At 39.4% G+C, this 20,204-nt stretch overlaps 1 long non-coding RNA gene across 1 annotated transcript in view; it reads left to right on the top strand.

The window, feature by feature from the left end:
* The window catches only part of LOC131750580 (uncharacterized), a 60,795-nt gene extending 54,841 nt beyond the window's left edge, over positions 1-5,954 (top strand). The window contains exon 3 of the long non-coding RNA XR_009333918.2: positions 5,842-5,954. This is a non-coding gene — a long non-coding RNA (uncharacterized lncRNA). The remainder of the gene's footprint in view (positions 1-5,841) is intronic.
* Positions 5,955-20,204: the final 14,250 nt, after the last annotated feature.

Genomic DNA, 20,204 nt, shown 5'->3' with positions numbered 1-20,204 from the left:
CTACCTGCCATTTTATTTATTTATTTATTTTATTGATGTATAGTTGATATACAATGTTGTATTAGTTTCAGGTGTACAGCAAAGCGATTCAGTTATGTAGATAGGTAGATAGATATTCTTTTTCAAGTTCTTTTCCCTTACAGATTATTACAAGATATTGAATATATTTCCCTATTCTACACAGTAGGTCCTTGTTGATTATTTTATACATAGTAGTGTGTATATATGCTAATCCCAAACTCCTAATTTATCCCTCCCCACGCCCCCTTCCCCCTTTGGTAACCATGTTTGTTTTCTATGTCTATGAGTCTATTTCTGCTTTGTAAATAAGTTCATTTGCATCATTTTTTTAGATTCCACATATAAGTGATATCAGATGAGATTTGTCTTTGTCTGGCTCACTTCAGTTAGTATGATAATTTCTAGGTTCATCCATGTTGCTGCAAATGGCATTATTTCTTTCATTTTTATGGCTGAGTAATATTCCATTGTATATATGTACCACATCTTCTTTATCCATTCATCTGTCAGTGGACATTTAGGTTGCTTCCACGTCTTGGCTATTGTAAATAGTGCTGCTAGGAACCTTGGGGTACATGTATGTTTTTGAATTAGAGTTTTCGTCTTTCCCAGATTGGAACTGCAGAACATACGGTAATGCTATTTTTAGTTTTTTAAGGAAACACATACTGTTCTCTATGGTGGCTAAACCAATTTACATTCCCACCAACAGTGCTAGGCGGGTTCCCTTTTCTCCACACCCTCCCCAGCATGGCTTATTTGTAGACTTGGGTGATTCTGACTGGTGATACCTCATTGTAGTTTTGATTTGCATTTCTCTAATAATTAGTGATGTTGAGCATTTTTTCATGTGTGTGTGGGCCTTCTGTATGTCTTCTTTGGAGAAATGTCTATTTAGATCTTCTGCCCAGTTTTTTGATTGGGTTATTTGGGGTTTTTTTTGATATGGAGCTGTATGCGCTGTTTGTATATTTTGGAAATTAATCCCTTGTTGGTCACATCATATGCAAATATTTTCTCCCATTCCATAGATTGTCTTTTTGTTTTAGCAATGGTTTCCTTTGCTGTGCCAAAGCTTTTAAGTTTCATTAAGTCCCATTTGTTTCTGTTGATGGATATTTAGGTTGCTTCCATGTCTTGGCTATTGTAAATAGTGCTGCAAAGAACATTGGGGTGCGTGTAGCTTTTCGAATTATAGTTTTCTCCCGTGTCGTTTTAGACACTGCTCCTCTGGCCTTTGTCCCGGCACTGCAGGCCGGGAATGGAAGTCCACGGAAAGTGCCTTGCACACGGAGGGTTCTTCCTGTGTGGCTTGCAGTCTCTGTCCTAGGACACCAGAGGCAGCCCAACACTTAAAACGCAGTTAGCTTTAAGAGAGAATCTTCAGTTTTCTATAAATAATGCCAGAGGGATTTGTGTAGAATGAGACATTAGTTTTGTAGTTATACACAGAGCAAATTTGAAAGAAAGGGGGCTGAATTCAGTTGGCTGGTGGTTTATTATGAAAAGAACTAGCTAGTAATTGAACTCAGCAAAGTTTGAGATTAAATTGGCAAACACATGATGTTTTGCCAGCCGTTTTCTCAGCCAACAAACAGCTTTTGGTGTGGCCCAATCTTGGAAAAGTTGATACTGTCGTTCTGGGCTAAAGCAACTGACTGTGGTCCCTTGTTATAATAGCCCGTTAGAAAAAACGCAGACTAACGTGGCCTTGAGGAGAAAATTGTATTCTAAATGCAAATTGCAGAACAGTGTCCATGGCTGATCCAAAAACATCAATTATAATTTTAATGTGGAGTCTTTAAGACTCTGTCAGTAACCCCAGGTTGTTTGTTTTTAATGTAAGGACAATGGCACATACCAAAATAGTAAAATTAAAAGTAACCATAACTATCATATTACATTTTGATTCACAGACAAACATAATTTTGAAAGTGAGAGATAATGAGAGATTATTTAGTTCAATTTTCTTATTTTACAGATGAAGAAACTGAGACCTATAGAAATGACCCTGCCTTCCCTGGGGTAGAGATTCCAGCCCCATCTCCTCCTTGTAGTGTCTTGCCTTACAGAAATTGACATCATGGAGCTTCATGAATTAGGAAAGACAGATTATTTTTTTGGTCCCATTTTAATTTTTCTCAAAACTCATAAAATATCATTAGAGTGCTGTTTAATTTTTTCTGAAAAGCAGGAAATCGTAAGATTGATAAATAGTTTAATGTGAACCTGATGGCTTGATTAATTAATCACCAAGCTGAGGAACCCACTACAATTCATATGTCAATTCAGACTATTTTCGAGAAATGATTTGAATCAATTGCTAATGAAATTGAGAAATTTAGGAGCTGCTTTCTGACTTCCAAATGACAGGGCTCATATTTAACTCAAGAGACGTGACAGTTAATGACAACATTAAAAAGTGCCGTGAATTATTTTCCAGATCATGGGAAAATTACAGCATCTCCCCATTGAAACAGCTCTCAGCTCATCAGCATGAAAATAAACAGCCTTAATCACATGCTAAGAAATCTTCGATGCTATTTAAAATCTAGGTTCTTTTTCTGAAATAATCAAAGACCATAATCCTCAGGAATAATTGTAATATTTCATAACCTTTTCCTTAATACAGAGTTATAGATGAACCTAGTCTAACTGATATGACTTCTGAAACCCTATGGAAAAAAAAATTGTGGATCATTGTTCATAGATCTAATTACTTTAAATCCTTAAAATAGGTAGAGTTTAATTTTTCTTCCCTGCTTTAATTCATAGGCTGAGGTTTCCAATCCTGTTTATGTATAAAAGGGCTAGCTTTGTACATCTTTCTGTAACTTTTCATTTCCAGCCAGACTCTTGAATTAAAGTTACATCTAGATATAACAAGACAGTTATTATGTGTTAATGAAATATCAGTGGCAAGTGGGAAAGTGCACTGATCAATATTTAATCTAATTAAGGTGTATACAAGGCAATGTTATTATGTAATTAACTCAAAATAGCATAAGTAATACATGCCTGTTTAAATTTTTATTAATATATTTGTTAAAAAATTTTAGGTCATGCTGTTTTATGGGCTTTCTTGAGAGATATAAAATTAAAATGTTTGTCAAAATGCTACCGGAACAACTATTAAATGTGGCTGTTAATCATCTTAACAGTCTTTAAGGTTCCAGTGCAGTTCTAATAGTCTCACTAAAGATGAAAGATGAATTTGCCACAAACAAGAGTCCACGTGTAAAACCTTTCTGGAATGGTCTTTTAATTTTTTTCTTCGAAGTTCTCATGCTGCTTTTCAAGGAGAATGTATGACAGGACTTGGACATGTAAGAAAGTTTGAAATATGTTTACTATTTTTAAGTACATTCTTTAAAGAGCTACATGTTGTTGGGGAGAAAAATATATGGAACTGTAAATATCATGGGGTTACTCTACATATATCTTATGGGATTTTAATACCACAGCTTCACAAATTCCTGTAGAATTGCAATTTGGGGGGTGAATTTTGGTAGGACAGTGATTATCTCATACAAAGACCAGAATTGATTGTTATGATTTTCAGAGCTCCAAATATGCAAAGTTACAATATGGGAAAACACTTAAATGAGGATCTTGAAGCCCCAAATCCAGGAATAGGCCATTGTGCATAGAAATTAACATGGGTAGTGCTGTGGGACGCACATTTGTACTGAGTGTGGTGAAGAATGGGTTCAAGGTTACAAAGTCGAAGCTTTTTTTTTTTTTTTTTTTTGCGGTGCGCGGGCCTCTCACTGCTGTGGTCTCTCCCGTTGCGGAGCACAGGCTCCGGACGCGCAGGCTCAGCGGCCATGGCTCACGGGCCCAGCCACTCCGCGGCATGTGGGATCTTCCCGGACCGGGGCACGAACCCGTGTCCCCTGCATCGGCAGGTGGACTCTCAACCACTGCGCCACCAGGGAAGCCCGAAGCTCTTTCTTAGGGTCATTGCTCACAAAGTTTGCAGTGTCTCATGGTCCCCTAAACCCCACAAGCAAATCTAGCTCTTGAACCAGAGAACCATCCACTTGAATCTACCCATTCCATGTACAGATAGGTGTGGTTAGAGGTTCTCTGATCCCTGTAGCCACTGGAACACTGAAAATACAGGGAGAATTTTTATCCAAATAAAGATTGAATGTGGTGGCACAGTGATTTTATTCCAAAGGCTTCCATTGCTTCCCTCCATCCTACCATTTTATTGTGGAAAGAGTATTGGAGTTGCTGGGACAAATTTATTGTTCTCCGCCATTCCTGATATGTATATCTTGCCTCAATGTTGGGATGGCATTTCTATGTTTTTATCTCTGTGAATGAGGGAGTGAGGGATAACTCATAACTTATGACTCCCCATCTCTCCTGTGCGTGCTGATAGCAACAGGGTTGAATCATCATATATTGTACACACAACATATTTTTCTTCCTCTCTCTTGAGAAGGGCTGCAAATGCTGAAGATGACAGGGAAGATGAAAAAAATCCATAAAAGGATGGAATAAAGATGTTCCAAATAGAAGTAAACTTTTAAATACTTCTGTGTGACCGTGTTTGATAATGAAGCCATTGATACGTGTGTAGCAAGCTAACAAGAAAAGCTGAAAATGATTACCTTCGCCTCTGGGCTTTTTTCACTGTAGTCAGAATTATCTTGAGTCCACAATTCCTGTTGTGCTACAGATCTTTTATAGCTAGACAGTTTTTAGGCCTGAGCAGCGGTTAAGGCAAGTAAGGGCAAGATTCACAATGTCCTTCCTTCTGTAGGCTCACATCTGATCCCAGTCTTATGGTGGGGCAGGACAATCAAGCTTGGAGTTCGTGGGGTGAGGGGGAGGACTTTACCAGCCCAATCGCAAACTCCCCCTCCCCCATACTGTCTCCCCACAGAAATGAGGAAAAGAGAATACTGGCATTTCTTTACCCTTTTCTCATCAAACCTGAAATTTTAAAGGTTCTTGGCCAATAAAGGAAAAATTGACCTTTAATCTTAAGGAAAAGGAAACAAACCAGTGAAACTAGGAGAGTTTGCTAGTAGTCACTTCTGAATCTGATGTAATGAAAGTATTCCAACTGGCTTATTATATTATCCTCAGCTCTTCATTCCCAAAGAAAAATAGTTCTTTATTTTCTCTGTCATTCCTGAGCCTTTCTTTTTTATCAGCTTTGTTGAGGTGAACTTCACGTAGAAAAAAAAACAAACACGAATTTTAAATGTATAACTTTATGAGTTTGACACATATGTACAGTCGTTTAATAACAACAGTCAAGATATAGAAAAATTCCATCACCCTCACAAGTTTCCTCCTGCCCCTTTGCAGTCAACATCCTCCCGTGACAGCCATAGGCAACCACTGATGCTTCCTATTTCTGTAATTTTGGAATTTTAATTTTACTGGAATTTTAATCCAATGGAATCATATAAGATGGTCTTTTGTGTCAGGCTTCTTTTTTTTTTTGGTGATACGCGGGCCTCTCACTGTTGTGGCCTCTCCCGTTGCGGAGCACAGGCTCCAGACGCGCAGGCTCAGCGGCCATGGCTCACGGGCCCAGCCGCTCCGCGGCATGTGGGATCTTCCCAGACCGGGGCACGAACCCGTGTCCCCTGCATCGGCAGGCGGACTCTCAACCACTGCGCCACCAGGGAAGCCCCAGGCTTCTTTTATTAGCATGATGCTGTTGAGATTCATCATGTTGATTATTTCAATAGTTTGTACTTTCATACTGCTGAGTAGTATTCTTTGAATGGATATGCCACAATAAGTTTATTAATTCACCAAATAATATACTTTTGGTTTATTTTCCATTTTTAGCTATGAAGACTGAAGCCCATGTGAACATTTGAGTACAGATCTTTCAACAGACCTATGTTTGCATTTCCTTAGAATAAGTACTCAGAAGTGGGAATGCTGGACCAGCGGTAAAGGTAAGTGTAAATACTTAGAAACTGCCAAGATGTTTAAAGTGGCTATATAACTTTGTATTCACACCAGCAATGTCCTGAGAGGTCTAGCTACTTCACATCCTCGCTGAGACTTAGGTTGGTGGTCTTTTTATTTTAGACATTCTGTTGGATGTGTAACAGTTTTTCATATGGTTTTAATTTTCATTTCAATTCTGTAGAGATGTTTAGCATCTTTTCATTCCTCATTTAGTCATATGCACTCTTTGGTGAATTATCTGTTCAAATGGTATGCACTTTTTAACAAAGTATTTTTTCTTAATAATCCATTGTAAGAGTGCTTTTTTCTGAATACAAGTCCTTTATCAGATAGGGTTATTTTGCTTTCTAAAAAATTTTATGTGAGTATATATGATTTACAATGTGTTCGTTTCAGGTGTACAGCAAAGTGATTTATACATTTATATATATTCATTCTTTTTCAGATTCCTTTCCCATATAGGGTATTATAGAATATTGAGCAGAGTTCCCTGTGCTATGCAAGAAGGTCCTTGTTGGTTATCTATTTTATATATAGTAGTATGTATATGTTAATCCCTACCTCCTAATTTATGCTTCCCCCAACTGTTCCCCTTTGGTAACCATAAATTTGTTTTCTAAGTCTTTGAGTATGTTTCTGTTTTATAAATAAGTTCATTTGTATCAATTTATAGATTCCACCTCTAAGTGATGTCATATGAAATTTATCTTCCTCTGACTTACTTCACTTAGCATGATAATCTCTAGGTCCGTCCACGTTGTTGCAAATGGCATCCTTTCATTCTTTTTTATGGCTGAGTAATATTCTGTTGGATGTATGGGTGTGTATGTATGTGTATATATATATATATACATATATATGTGTATATATATATATATACATACACACACATATGTATACCACATCTTCTTTATCCATTCATCTGTTGATGGACATTTAGGTTGTTTCCATGTCTTGGCTATTGTAAGTAGTGCTGCTAGGAATGTTAGGGTGCATGTATCTTTTTGAATCAGAGTTTTTGTCTTTTCCAGATGTATGTCCAGGATTGGAGTTGCAGAATATATGGTAATGCTATTTTTAGTTTTTTAAGGAAACACATACTGTTCTCCATAGTGGCTAAACCAATTTACATTCCCAGTAACAGTGTAGGAGAGTTCCTTTTTCTCCACACCCTCTCCAGCATTTATTATTAGTAGACATTTTGAGGATGGCCATTCTGACTGGTGTGAGGTGGTACCTCATTGTAGTTCTGATTTGTGTTTCTCTAATAATTAGCACTGTTGAGCATCTTTTCATGTGCTTTTTGGCCATCTGTATGTTTTTGGGTTTTTTTTTTTTTTGGAGAAATGTCTATTTAGATCTTGTGTGCATTTTTTGATTGGATTATTTTTTTGATATTGAGCTGCATGAGCTGTTTGTAGATTTGGGGAATTAAACCCTTGTCGGTCACTTTGTTTGCAAATATTTTCTCCCATTCTGTATGTTGTCTTTTCATTTTGTTTATGGTTTCCATTGCTGTGCTTTTAAGTTTCATTAGGTCCCATTTGTTTATTTTTGTTTTTATTTCCATTACTCTAGGAGATGGATTGAAGAAGATATTGCTGTGATTTATGTCAAAGAGTACTCTGCCTATGTTTTCCTCTAGGAGTTTTATGGTATCCGGTCTTACATTTAGGTCTTAAATCGATTTCCAGTTTAATTTTGTCTATGGTGTTAAACAATGTTCTGATTTCATTCTTTTACATGCAGCTGTCCAGTTTTCCCAGCACCACTTATTGAAGAGGCTGTCTTTTCTCTATTGTATATTCTTGCTTCTTGGTTGTAGATTAATTGACCATAGGTGCATGGGTTTATTTCTGGGCTTTTCATCCTGTTCCATTGATCTATATTTCTGTTTTTGTGCCAGTACCATACTGTCTTGCTTACTGTACCTTTCTAGTATAGTCTGAAGTCAGGGATCTTGATCCCTCCAGCTCTGTCCTTCTTTCACAAGATTGTTTTGGCTATGCAGGGTCTTTTGTGTCTCCAAACACATTAAACATTTTTTGTTCTAGTTCTGTGTAATTGGAAAGGCATTGCATTGAATCTGTAGATTGCTTTGGATAGTGCAGTGATTTTGACCATACTGATTCATCCAATCCAAGAACATGGTATATCTCCATCTGTTTGGGTCATCTTTGATTTCTTTCATCGGCATCTTACAGTTTTCTGAGTACAGGTCTTTTGCCTCCGTAGGTGGTTTATTCCTAAGTATTGTATTCTTTTTGATGTCATGGTAAATGGGATAGTTTCCTTAATTTCTCTTCCTGATCTTTTGTTGTTAGTGTATAGGAATGCATGAGATTTCTGTGTATTAATTTTGTATCCTGCAACATTACCAAATCCATTGATGAGCTCTAGGAGTTTTCTGGTAGCATCTTTAGGATATTGTATGTATTGTATGTATTGTAGTATCATGTCGTCTGCAAACAGTGACAGTTTTACTTCTTCTTGTCCAATTTGGATTCCTTTTATTTCTTTCTCTTCTCTGATTGCCATGGCTAGGACTTACAAAACTGTGTTAAATAAAAGTAGCAAGAGTGGACATCCTCAGAGGAAATGCTTGATCTCAGAGGAAATGCTTTCAGCTTTCACCATTGAGTATGATGCTAGCTGTGGGTTTGTCATATATGGCCTTTATTATGTTGAGGTAAGTTCCCTCTATGCCTACTTTCTGGAGGGTTTTTATCATAAATCGGTGTTGAATTTTGTCAAAAGCTTTCTCTGCATCTGTTGAGATGATCATATGGTTTTTATTCAATAAATTGATGTGGTGTAATCACACTGATTGATTTGCGGAAGTTGCAAAATTCTTGCATCCCTGGGATGAATCACAGTTGATTATGGTGTAAGATCCTCTTTACTGTATTGTTGGACTCAGTTTGCTTCTATTTTGTTGAGGATTTTTGTGTCTATTTTCATCAGTGATATTGGCCTGTGTTTTTCTTTTTTTGTTATCTGTGTCTGGTTTTCATATCAGGGGGATTTTGACCTCACAGAATGAGTTTTGGAGTGTTCCTCTGCAATTTTTTGAAATAGTTTCAGAATGATAGGTGTTAACTCTTCTCTAAATGTTTGATAGAATTCACCTGTGAAGCCATCTGTCCTGGACTTTTGTTTTTTTGTGGTTTTTTTTTTTAAAAACATCTTTATTCGAGTATAACTGTTTTACAATAGTGTGTTAGTTTCTCCTTTACAACAAAGTGAATCAGTTATACATATACATATGTTCCCATATCTCTTCCCTCTTGCGTCACCCTCCCTCCCACGCTCCCTATCCCACCCCTTTAGGTGGTCACAGAGCAGAGGTGAACTCCCTGTGCTATGCGGCAGCTTCCCACTAGCTATCTAATTTACATTTGGTAGTGTGTATATGTCCATGCCACTCTCTCACATCGTCACTGCTTACCCTTCCCCCTCCTCATATCCTCAAGTCCATGCTCTAGTAGGTCTGTGTTTTATTCCCGTCCTACCCCTAGGCTCTTCATGACATTTTTTTTCTTAGATTCCATATATATGTGTTAGCATACGGTATTTGTTTTTCTCCTTCTGACTTACTTCACTCTGTATGACAGAATCCAGGTCTATCCACCTCATTACAAATAACTCAGTTTCATTTCTTTTTATGGCTGAGTAATATTCCATTGTATATATGTGCCACATCTTCTTTACCCATTCATCTGTTGATGGACACTTAGGTTGCCATATCCTGGCTATTGTAAATAGAGCTGCAATAAACATTTTGGTACATGACTTTTTGAATTATGGTTTTCTCAGGGTATATGCCTAGTAGTGGGATTGTGGGGTCATATGGTAGTTCTATTTGTAGTTTTTTAAGGAACCTCCACACTGTTCTGCCTAGTGGCTGTATCAATGTACATTCCCACCAACAGTGCAAGAGGATTCCCTTTTCTGCACAACCTCTTCAGCATTTATTGTTTGTAGATTTTTTGATGATGGCCATTCTGACTGGTGTGAGGTGATACCTCACTGTAGTTTTGATTTGCGTTTCTCTAGTTATTAATGATGTTGAGCATTCTTTCATGTGTTTGTTGGCAGTCTGTATATCTTCTTTGGAGAAATGTCTATTTAGGTCTTCTGCCCATTTTTGGATTGGGTTTTTTGTTTTTTTGTTATTGAGCTGCCTGAGTTGGACTTTTGTTTTTTGCAAGTTTTTCAGTCACAGCTTCAATTTCAGTACTTGTGATTGGTCTGTTGGTATTTTCAATTTCTTCTTGGTTCAGTCTTGAAAAAGTGTACCTTTCTAAGAATTTGTCCATTTCTTCTAGGTAGTCCATGTTATTGACATTTATTTGCTTATAGTAGTCTCTTATGAACCTTTGTATTTCTGTAGTGTCCTTTGTAACTTTTCTTTCTTCATTTCTAATTTTATTGATTTGAGCCCTGTCCCTTTTTTTCTTGATGAGTCTGGCTAAAGGTTTATCAATTTTGTTTACATTTTCAATGAACCACCTTTTAATTTCATTGATCTTTTCTATTGTTTTCTTTGTCTTTATTTCATTTATTTCTTCTCTGGTCTTTGTGATTTCCTTTTTACTAACATTGGGTTTTACTTGTTCTTCTTTCTCTAGTTGATTTAGGTGTAAAGTTAGTTTGTTTATTTGAGATTTTTCTTGTTTCCTGAGGTAAGATTGTATGGCTAGAAACTTCCCTCTTAGAAATGCTTTTGCTGTGTTCCAAAAGTTTTGGATCACCCTGTTTTTGTTTCCATTTATCTCTAGGTATTTTTTGATTCCTATTTGATTTCTTCAGTGATCCATTGGTTGTTTCGTACCATATTGTTTAGCCTCCACGTGTTTGTGTTTTTCACAGTTATTTTCTTGTAGTTGATTTCGAATCTTACAGTGTTTGGTCAGGTAAGATGCTTGATATGATTTCAATTTTCTTAAATTTACCCAGGCTCTTTTTGTGGCCCAGCATGTGATCTATCCTGTAGAATGTTCCAAGTGCACTTGAGAAGAGTGTGTATTCTGATGCTTAAGTTCATCTGGTCTAATGTGACAGTTAAGGCCTGTGTTTCCTTATTGATTTTCTGTCTGAATGATCTGTCCATTGATGACAGTGGAGTGTTAAAGTCCCCCACTATTATTGTGTTACTGTCAATTTCTCCTTTTATGGCTGTTAGCATTTGCCTTATGTATTGAGGTGCTCCTAGGTTGGGTGCATATATATTTTCAGTTGTTATAGCTGCTTCTTGGATTGATCCCTTGATCATTATGTATTGTCCCTCTTTGTCTCTTATAACAGTCTTTATTTATAACAGTCTTTATTTTAAAGTCTCTTTGGTCTGATATGAGCATTGCTACTCCAGCTTTCTTCTGATGGCCATTTGCATGGAATAAGTTTTTTCATCCCCTCATTTTCAGTCTGTATGTGTCCCTAGATCTGAAGTGGGTCTCTTAGAGACAGCATATTTATGAGCCTTATTTTTGTATCCATTCAGCCAGTCTATGTCTTTTGGTTGGAGCATTTAATCCATTTATGACTAAGGTAATTATTGGTATGTATGTTCATAGTGCATTTTGTTAACTGTTTCTGATTTGTTTTTGAAGCTTCTCTTTATTAAACATTTCTTGTACCTTCTTGGTCTGTGACTACATTCTTTTTCCAAGATCCTGGATCATCTTTACTCTTAATTCTTTTCTGGCAGATTGCCTATGTCCACTGCTCTTAGTTGTTCTTCTGGGGTGTTATCTTGTTCCTTTTTCTGCAACATATTTCTCTGCTATCTCATTTTGTCTAATTTTCTCTCTTTGTGGTCTCTGTTCCTCAGGCTGCAGGATTGTAATTCTTCTTGATTCTCCTGTCTGCCCCCTGGTGGGTGAGGTTGTTCCAGGAGCTTGTGCAGGCTTCCTGGTGGGAGGGACTGGCTGCTGCCTTCCTATTGGTGGGTGGAGCCAGGTCTTGTCCCTTGGGTGCACAGGGTTGCGTCAACTGGTGTGTTGATAGGCAGCTGTTGGCTCAGGATGACTTCAGGCAGCCTGTCTGCTGATGGGTGGGTTTGTGTTCCCACCCCATTGGTGGTTTCGGATGAGGCATCCCAGCACTGGAGCCTGCAGGCTGTTGGGTGGGTCCCCATCTCAATGCCAAAATGGCAACCTCTGGGAGAGCTCATGCTGATGAGTATTCCCTGGGGCCTCCACCACTGGTGTCCTTGCCCTCACTGTGAACCACTGCTGACCCCCATCTCCACAGGAGACCCTCCAAGACCAGCAGGTAGCTCTGGGCCAGGCTCTTGCACAGTCACTGTTTTGCCCTGGGTCCCAATGCAAGTGAAACCTTGGGTGCGCTTGCCAAAAGTGGACCCTGTGCCGCTCCTGCACTCAAGCCTCACTGGCCTTCAAAGGCAAATGCACTGGGGGCTCTTCCTCCTGATGCCAGACCCCCAGGCTGGAGAGCCTGACATGGGGCTCATTCTCACTCCTGTGGGAGAATCTCTGTGATATAGTTATTTTCCACTTTGTGGGTTGCCCATCTGGTGGGTATGGGATTTGATTATATTGGGAAAGCACCCCTCCTACCATCTTATTGTGGATCCTTTGTTTTTGGATATAGCATATCTTTTTTGGTAGGTTCCAGTCTTTTTTGTCAATGGTGGTTCAGCAGTTAGGTGTGATTTGGATGTTTTCGAAAGAGGAGGTGAGCTCAAGTCCTTCTATTCTGCCATCTTGTGTCCTCCTCTTATTACTTATTTATTTATTTTTTAAACATCTTTATTGGAGTATAATTGCTTTACGATGGTGTGTTAGTTTCTGCTTTAAAACAAAGTGAATCAGTTATACATATGTTCCCATATCTCTTCCCTCTTGCGTCTCCCTCCCTCCCACCCCTCTAGGTGTTCACAAAGCACCTAGCTTATCTCCCTCTGCTATGCGGCTGCTTCCCACTAGCTATCCACCCTATGTTTGGTAGTGTATATAAGTCCATGCCACTCTCTCACTTTGTCCCAGCTTACCATTCCCCCTCCCCATATTCCTCAAGTCCATTCTCTAGTAGGTCTGTGTCTTTATTCCTGTCCTACCCCTAGGTTCTTCATGAGCTTTTTTTTTGTTTCCTCTTAGATTACATATATATGTGTTAGCATATGGTATTTGTCTTTCTCTTTCTGACTTACTTCACTCTGTATGACAGACTCCAGGTCCCTCCATCTCACTACAAATAACTCAGTTTCGTTCCTTTTTATGGCTGAGTAATATTCCATTGTATATATGTGCCTCATCTTCTTTATCCATTCATCTGACGATGGACACTTAGGTTGCTTCCATGTCCTGGCTATTGTAAATAGAGCTGCAATGAACACTTTGGTACATGACTCTTTTTGAATTATGGTTTTCTCAGGGTATATGCCCAGTAGTGGGATTGCTGGGTCATATGGTAGTTCTATTTGTAGCTTTTTTTTTTTTTTTTGCGGTATGCAGGCCTCTCACTGTTGTGGCCTCTCCCGTTGCAGAGCACAGGCTCAGTGGCCATGGCTCATGGGCCCAGCCGCTCCGCAGCATGTGGGATCCTCCCGGACCGGGGCACAAACCCATGTCCTCTGCATCGGCAGGCAGACTCTCAACCACTGCGCCACCAGGGAAGCCCTATTTGTAGCTTTTTAAGGAACCTCCATACTGTGCTCCATAGTGGCTGTATCAATTTACATTCCCACCAACAGTGCAAGAGTGTTCCCTTTTCTCCACACCCTCTCCAGCATTTATTGTTTGTAGATTTTTTGATGATGGCCATTCTGACTGGTGTGAGATGATATCTCATTGTAGTTTTGATTTGCATTTCTCTAATGATGTTGAGCATTCTTTCATGTGTTTGTTGGCAATCTGTATATCTTCTTTGGAGAAGTGTCTGTTTAGGTCTTCTGCCCATTTTTGGATTGGGTTGTTTGTTTTTTTGTTATTGAGCTGTATGAGCTGCTTGTAACCCTTTGAGATTAATCCTTTGTCAGTTGCTTCATTTGCAACTATTTTCTCCCATTCTGAGGATTGTCTTTTGGTCTTGTTTATGGTATCCTTTGCTGTGCAAAGCTTTTAAGTTTCATTAGGTCCATTTGTTTACTGTTGTTTTTATTTCTATTTCTCTAGGAGGTGGGTCAAAAAGGATCTGGCTGTGATGTATGTCATAGAGTGTTCTGCCTATATTTCCCTCTAAGAGTTTGATAGTGTCTGACTTTACATTTAGGTCTTTAATCCATTTTGAGATTATTTTTGTGTATGGTGTTAGGACGTGTTCTAATTTCATACTTTATATGTACCTGTCCAGATTTCCCAGCACCATTTATTGACGAGGCTGTCTTTTCTCCAGGGTATATTCTTGCCTCCTTTCTCAAAGATAAGGTGACCATATGTGCATGCGTTTATCTCTGGGCTTTCTATCCTGTTCCATTGATCTATATTTCTGTTTTTGTGCCAGTACCATACTGTCTTGATTTACTGTGGCCTGGTAGTAGAGTCTGAAGTCAGGGCGCCTGATTCCTCCAGCTCCATTTTTTGGTCTCACGATTGCTTTGGTTATTCGGGGTCTTTTGTGTTTCCATACAAATTGTGAAATCTTTTGTTCTAGTTCTGTGAAAAATGCCAGTGGTAGTTTCATAGGGATTGCATTGAATCTGTAGATTGCTTTGGGTAGTAGAGTCATTTTCACAATGTTGATTCTTCCAATCCAAGAACATGGCATATCTCTCCATCTATTTGTATCATCTTTAATTTCTTTCATCAGTGTCTTATAATTTTCTGCATACAGGTCTTTTTTCTCCTTAGGTAGGTTTATTGCTAGATATTTTATTCTTTTTGTTGCAGTGGTAAATGGGAGTGTTGTCTTAATTTCAATTTCAGATTTTTCATCATTAGTATAGGAATGCAAGAGATTTCTGTGTGTTAATTTTGTATCCTGCTACTTTACCAAATTCATTGATTAGCTCTAGTAGTTTTCTGGTAGCATCTTTAGGATTCTCTATGTATAGTATCATGTCATCTGCAAACAGTGACAGCTTTACTTCTTCTTTTCCGATCTGGGTGCCTTTTATTTCTTTTTCTTCTCTGATTGCTGTGGCTAGAACTTCCAAAACTATGCTGAATAAGAGTGGTGAGAGTGGGCAACCTTGTCTTGTTCCTGATCTTAGTGGAAATGGTTTCAGTTTTTCACCATTGAGGACAATGCTGGCTGTGGGTCACATATGGCCTTTATTATGTTGAGGTAAGTTCCCTCTATGCCTACTTTCTGGAGGGTATTTATCATTAATGGGTGTTGAATTTTGTCAAACGCTTTCTCTGCATCTATTGAGATGATCATATGGTTTTGTCCTTCAATTTGTTAATATGGTGTATCATGGTGATTGATTTGCATATACTGAAGAATCCTTGCATTCCTGGAATAAACCCCACTTGATCATGGTGTAGGATCCTTTTAATGTGCTGTTGGATTCTGTTTGCTAGTATTTTGTTGAGGATTTCTGCATCTATGTTCATCAGTGATATTGGCCTGTAGTTTTCTTTCTTTGTGACATTTTTGTCTGGTTTTGGTATCAGGGTGATGGTGGCCTCGTCAAATGAGTTTGGGAGTGCTCCTCCCTCTGCTATCTTTTGGAAGTTTGAGAAGGATAGGTGTTAGCTCTTCTCTAAATGTTTGATAGAATCCGCCTGTGAAGCCATCTGGTCCTGGGCTTTTGTTTGTGGGAAGATTTTGAATCACAGTTTCAATATCAGTGCTGTGATTGGTCTGTTCATATATTTTCTGTTTCTTCCTGGTTCAGTTCAGCAGGTTGTGCATTTCTAAGAATTTGTCAATTTCTTCCAGGTTATCCATTTTACTGGCATAGAGTGCTGGTAGCAATCTTTCTCTGCAGTGTCAGTTGTTACTTCTCCTTTTTCATTTCTAAATCTATTGATTTGAGTCTACTCCCTTTTTTTCGTGATGAGTCTGGCTAATGGTTTATCTATTTTGTTTATCTTCTCAGAGAACCAGATTTTAGTTTTACTGATCTTTGCTATCGTTTCCTTCATTTCTTTTTCATTTATTTCTGATCTGATCTTTATGTCTTTCCTTCTGCTAACCTTGGTTGTTTTTTTTTTTTTTTTTTTTTGTTCTTCTTTCTGTACTTGCTTTAGGTGCAAGGTTAGGTTGTTTATTTGAGATGATTTCTGATTCTTAAGGTAGGATTGTATTGCTATAAACGTCCCCCTTTGAACTGATTTTGCTGCATCCCATAGGTTTTTGGTTGTTGTGTCTCCATTGTCATTTGTTTCTAGGTATTTTTTGATTTCCTCTTTGATTTCTTCAGTGATCACTTCGTTATTAAGTAGTGTATTGTTTAGCCTCCATGTGTTTGTATTTTTTACAGATCTTTCCCTGTAATTGATATCTAGTCTCATAGTGTTGTGATCGGAGAAGATACCTGATACGATTTCATTTTTCTGAAATTTACCAAGGCTAGATTTGTGACCCAAAACATGATCTATCCTGGAGAATGTTCCATGAGCACTGAGAAAAATGTGTATTCTGTTATTTTTGGATGGAATGTCCTATAAATATCAATTAAGTCCATCTTGTTTAATGTATCATTTAAAGCTTGTGTTTCCTTATTTATTTTCATTTTGGATGATCTGTCCATTGGTGACAGTGGGGTGTTAAAGTCCCATACTACGATTGTATTACTGTCAATTTCCCTTTCTATGGCTGTTAGCATTTGCCTTATGTATTGAGGTGCCTCTATGTTGGGTACATAAATATTTACAATTGTTGTATCTTCTTCTTGGATTGATCCCTTGATCATTATGTAGTGTCCTTCTTTGTCTCTCGTAATAGTCTTTATTTTAAAGTCTGTTTTGTCTGACATGAGAATTGCTACTCCAGCTTTCTTCTGATTCCATTTGCATGGAATATCTTTTTCCATCCCCTCAATTTCAGTCTGTATGTGTCTGTAGGTCTGAAGTGGGTCTCTTGTAGACATCATATATATGGGTCTTGTTTTTGTATCCATTCAGCCAGTCTGTGTCTTTTGGTGGGAGCATTTAATCCTTTTACATTTAAGGTAGTTATCGATAAGTGTGTTCCTGTTCCCATTTTCTTAATTGTTTGGGGTTTGTTCTTGTAGGTCTTTTCCTTCTCTTGTGTTTCTTGCCTAGAGAAGTTCATTTAGCATTTGTTGTAAAGCTGGTTTGGTGGTGCCGAACTCTCTCAGCTTTTGCTTGTCTGTAAAAGTTTTAATTTCTCCATCAAATCTGAATGAGATCCTTGCTGAGTAGAGTAATCTTGGTTGTAGGTTTTTCTCCTTCATCACTTTAAATATGTCCTGCCACTCCCTTCTGGCTTGCAGAGTTTCTGCTGAAAGATCAGCTGTTAACCTTATGGGGATTCCCTTGTGTGTTATGTGTTGTTTTTCCCTTGCTGCTTTTAATATGTTTTCTTTGTATTTAATTTTTGATAGTTTGATTAATATGTGTCTTGGTGTGTTTCTCCTTGGATTTATCCTGTATGGGACGCTCTGCTTCCTGGACTTGATTAACTATTTCCTTTCCCATATTAGGGAAGTTTTCACCTAGAATGTCTTCAAATATTTTCTCAGTCTCTTTCCTTTTCTCTTCTTCTTCTTCTGGGACCCCTATAATTCGAATGCTGGTGTTAGAGGTCTTTGAGACTGTCCTCAGTTCTTTTCATTCTTTTTTCTTTTTTCTGCTCTGCAGTAGGTATTTCCACTATTTTATCTTCCAGGTCACTTATCCGTTCTTCTGCCTCAGTTATTCTGCTATTGATCCCTTCTAGAGTATTTTTAATTTCATTTATTGTATTGTTCATCATTGCTTCCTTTCTCTTTAGTTCTTTTAGGTCCTTGTTAAATGTTTCTTGCATTTTCTCCATTGTATTTCCAAGATTTTGGTTCATCTTTACTATCATTATTCTGAATTCTTTTTCAGGTAGACTGCCTATTTCCTATTCATTTGTTAGGTCTGGTGCGTTATTACCTTGCTCCTTCGTTTGCTGTGTGTTTTTCTATCTTTTCATTTTGCTTATCTTACTGTGTTTGGGGTCTCGTTTTTGCAGGCTGCAGGTTCTTTGTTCCCGTTGTTTTTGGTGTCTGTCCCCAGTGGCTAAGGTTGGTTCAGTGGGTTGTGTTAGTTTCCTGGTGAAGGGGACTAGTGCCTGTGTTCAGGTGGATGAGGCTGGATCTTGTCTTTCTGGTGGTCAGGTCCACGTCTGGTGGTGTGTTTTGGGGAGTCGTTGGCCTTATTATGATTTTAGGCAGCCTCTGTGCTAATGGGTGGGGTTGTGTTCCTGTCTTGCTAGTTGTTTGGCATAGGGTGTGCAGCACTGTAGCTTGCTGGTTGTTGAGTGAAGCTGGGTGTTGCTGTTGAGATGGAGATCTCTGGGAGATTTTCACCGTTTGATATTACGTGGAACTGGGAGGTCTCTTGTGGACCAGTGTCCTGAAGGTACAGCACTGACTCCTTGCTGGAGCACCAAGAGCCTTTAATCCACATGGCTCAGGAGAAAAAAATAGGGAGAATAAAATAAAATAAGATAAAATAAAGTAAGAAAAGAAACCTGTTATGGTCAGAACCCTAGGACAAATGGTGAAAGCAAAGCTATACAGACAAAATCTCAGACAGAAGCATACACATACACACTCACAAAAAGAGGAAAAGGGGATAATATATCTTACTCCAATGTCCACCTCCTCAATTTGGGTTGATTTGTTGTCTATTCAGGTATGCCACAGATGCAGGGTACATCAAGTTGATTGTGGAGATTTAATCTGCTGCTCCTGAGGCTGCTGGGAGAGATTTCCCTTTCTCTTCTTTGTTCACACAGCTCCCGGGGTTCAGCTTTGGATTTGGACCCACCTCTGCATGTAGGCCTCCTGAGGGCATCCTTTCTTTGCTCAGACAGGATGAGGTTAAAGAAGCAGCTGATTTGGGGACTCTGGCTCACTCAGGCTGGGGGGAGGGAGGGTCACGGGGTGGGGGGAGAGCCTGTGGTGGCAGAGGCCAGCGTGACGTTGCCCCAGCCTGAGGCATGCTGTGCGTTCTCCCGGGGAGCTTGTCCCTGGATCTCGGGACCCTGGCAGTGGCGGGCTGCACAGGCTCCCTGGAGGGGTGGTGTGGAGCGTGACTTGTGCTGGCACACAGGCTTCTTGGTGGCAGCAGCAGTGGCCTTAGCATCTCATGCCTGTCTCTGGTGTCCCTGCCAATAGCCACATCTCGCACCTGTCTCTGGAGCTCCTTTAAATCCCCTCTCCTTGTGCCCCAGGAAACAAAGAGGGAAGAAAAAGTCCCTTGTCTCTTCGGCAGCTCCTGACCCTTTCCTGGACTCCCTCCTGGCTAGCCCTGGTGCACTAGCCCCTTCAGGCTGTGTTCACGCAGCCAACCCCAGTCCTCTCCCAGCTTCCAACCAAAGCCCGAGCCTCAGCTCCCAGCCCTCGCCCACCCCGGCAGTGAGCAGACAAGCTGCTCGGGCTGGTGAGTGCTGGTCGGCACTGATCCTCTGTGCGGGAATCTCTCCGCTTTGCCCTCTGCACCCTGTTGCTTCGCTCTCCTCCTCAGCTCCAAAGCTTCCCCCCTCCACCACCCGCAGTCTCCGCCCACGACGGGGCTTCTAGTGTGTGGAAACCTTTCCTCCTTCACAGCTCCCTCCCACTGGTGCAGGTCCCGTCCCTATTCTTTTGTCTCTGTTGTTTCTTTTGCCCTACCCAGGTACGTGGAGAGTTTCTTGCCTCTTGGAAGGTCTGAGGTCTTGTCAGCATTCAGTAGGTATTCTATATGTGTAGATGTATTTCTGATGTATCTGTGGGGAGGAAGGTGATCTCCACGTCTTACTCTTCTGCCATCTTCCTCAACTCCTCCCTCCTCTTATGTCTTGATGTTTGGTACTGTGAGCCCTTCAGCTTTGTCCTTCTTGATTCCGTATTGCGGAACTGTTCTCTGTCTTTTGCTTTTCCCTATGAATTTTAGAATTAGTTACCAAAAACAGCTTTCTGGGACTCTGATTGGGATTTCAGCAACTGTATAGAACAAGTTGGGAAGAACTGACATCTTAACAATTATGAAACTTCTAATGCATGAGTTTTGACTCTCTCTTCATTTACCTAGATCTTTTTAAAATTTATCTTACCAGTGTTTTATAGTTTTCCACATACAGATCCTGTCCATATTTTTTTGATTTACAACTAAGTAGTTCCTTTTTAG

This window comes from Kogia breviceps, chromosome 2 (assembly GCF_026419965.1).
Source record: "Kogia breviceps isolate mKogBre1 chromosome 2, mKogBre1 haplotype 1, whole genome shotgun sequence".
In the NCBI taxonomy this organism is placed as follows: Eukaryota; Metazoa; Chordata; class Mammalia; order Artiodactyla; family Physeteridae; genus Kogia; species Kogia breviceps.
The sequence above is the reverse complement of the archived record's forward strand: the minus strand, read 5'-3'. Positions and strand labels throughout refer to the sequence as shown.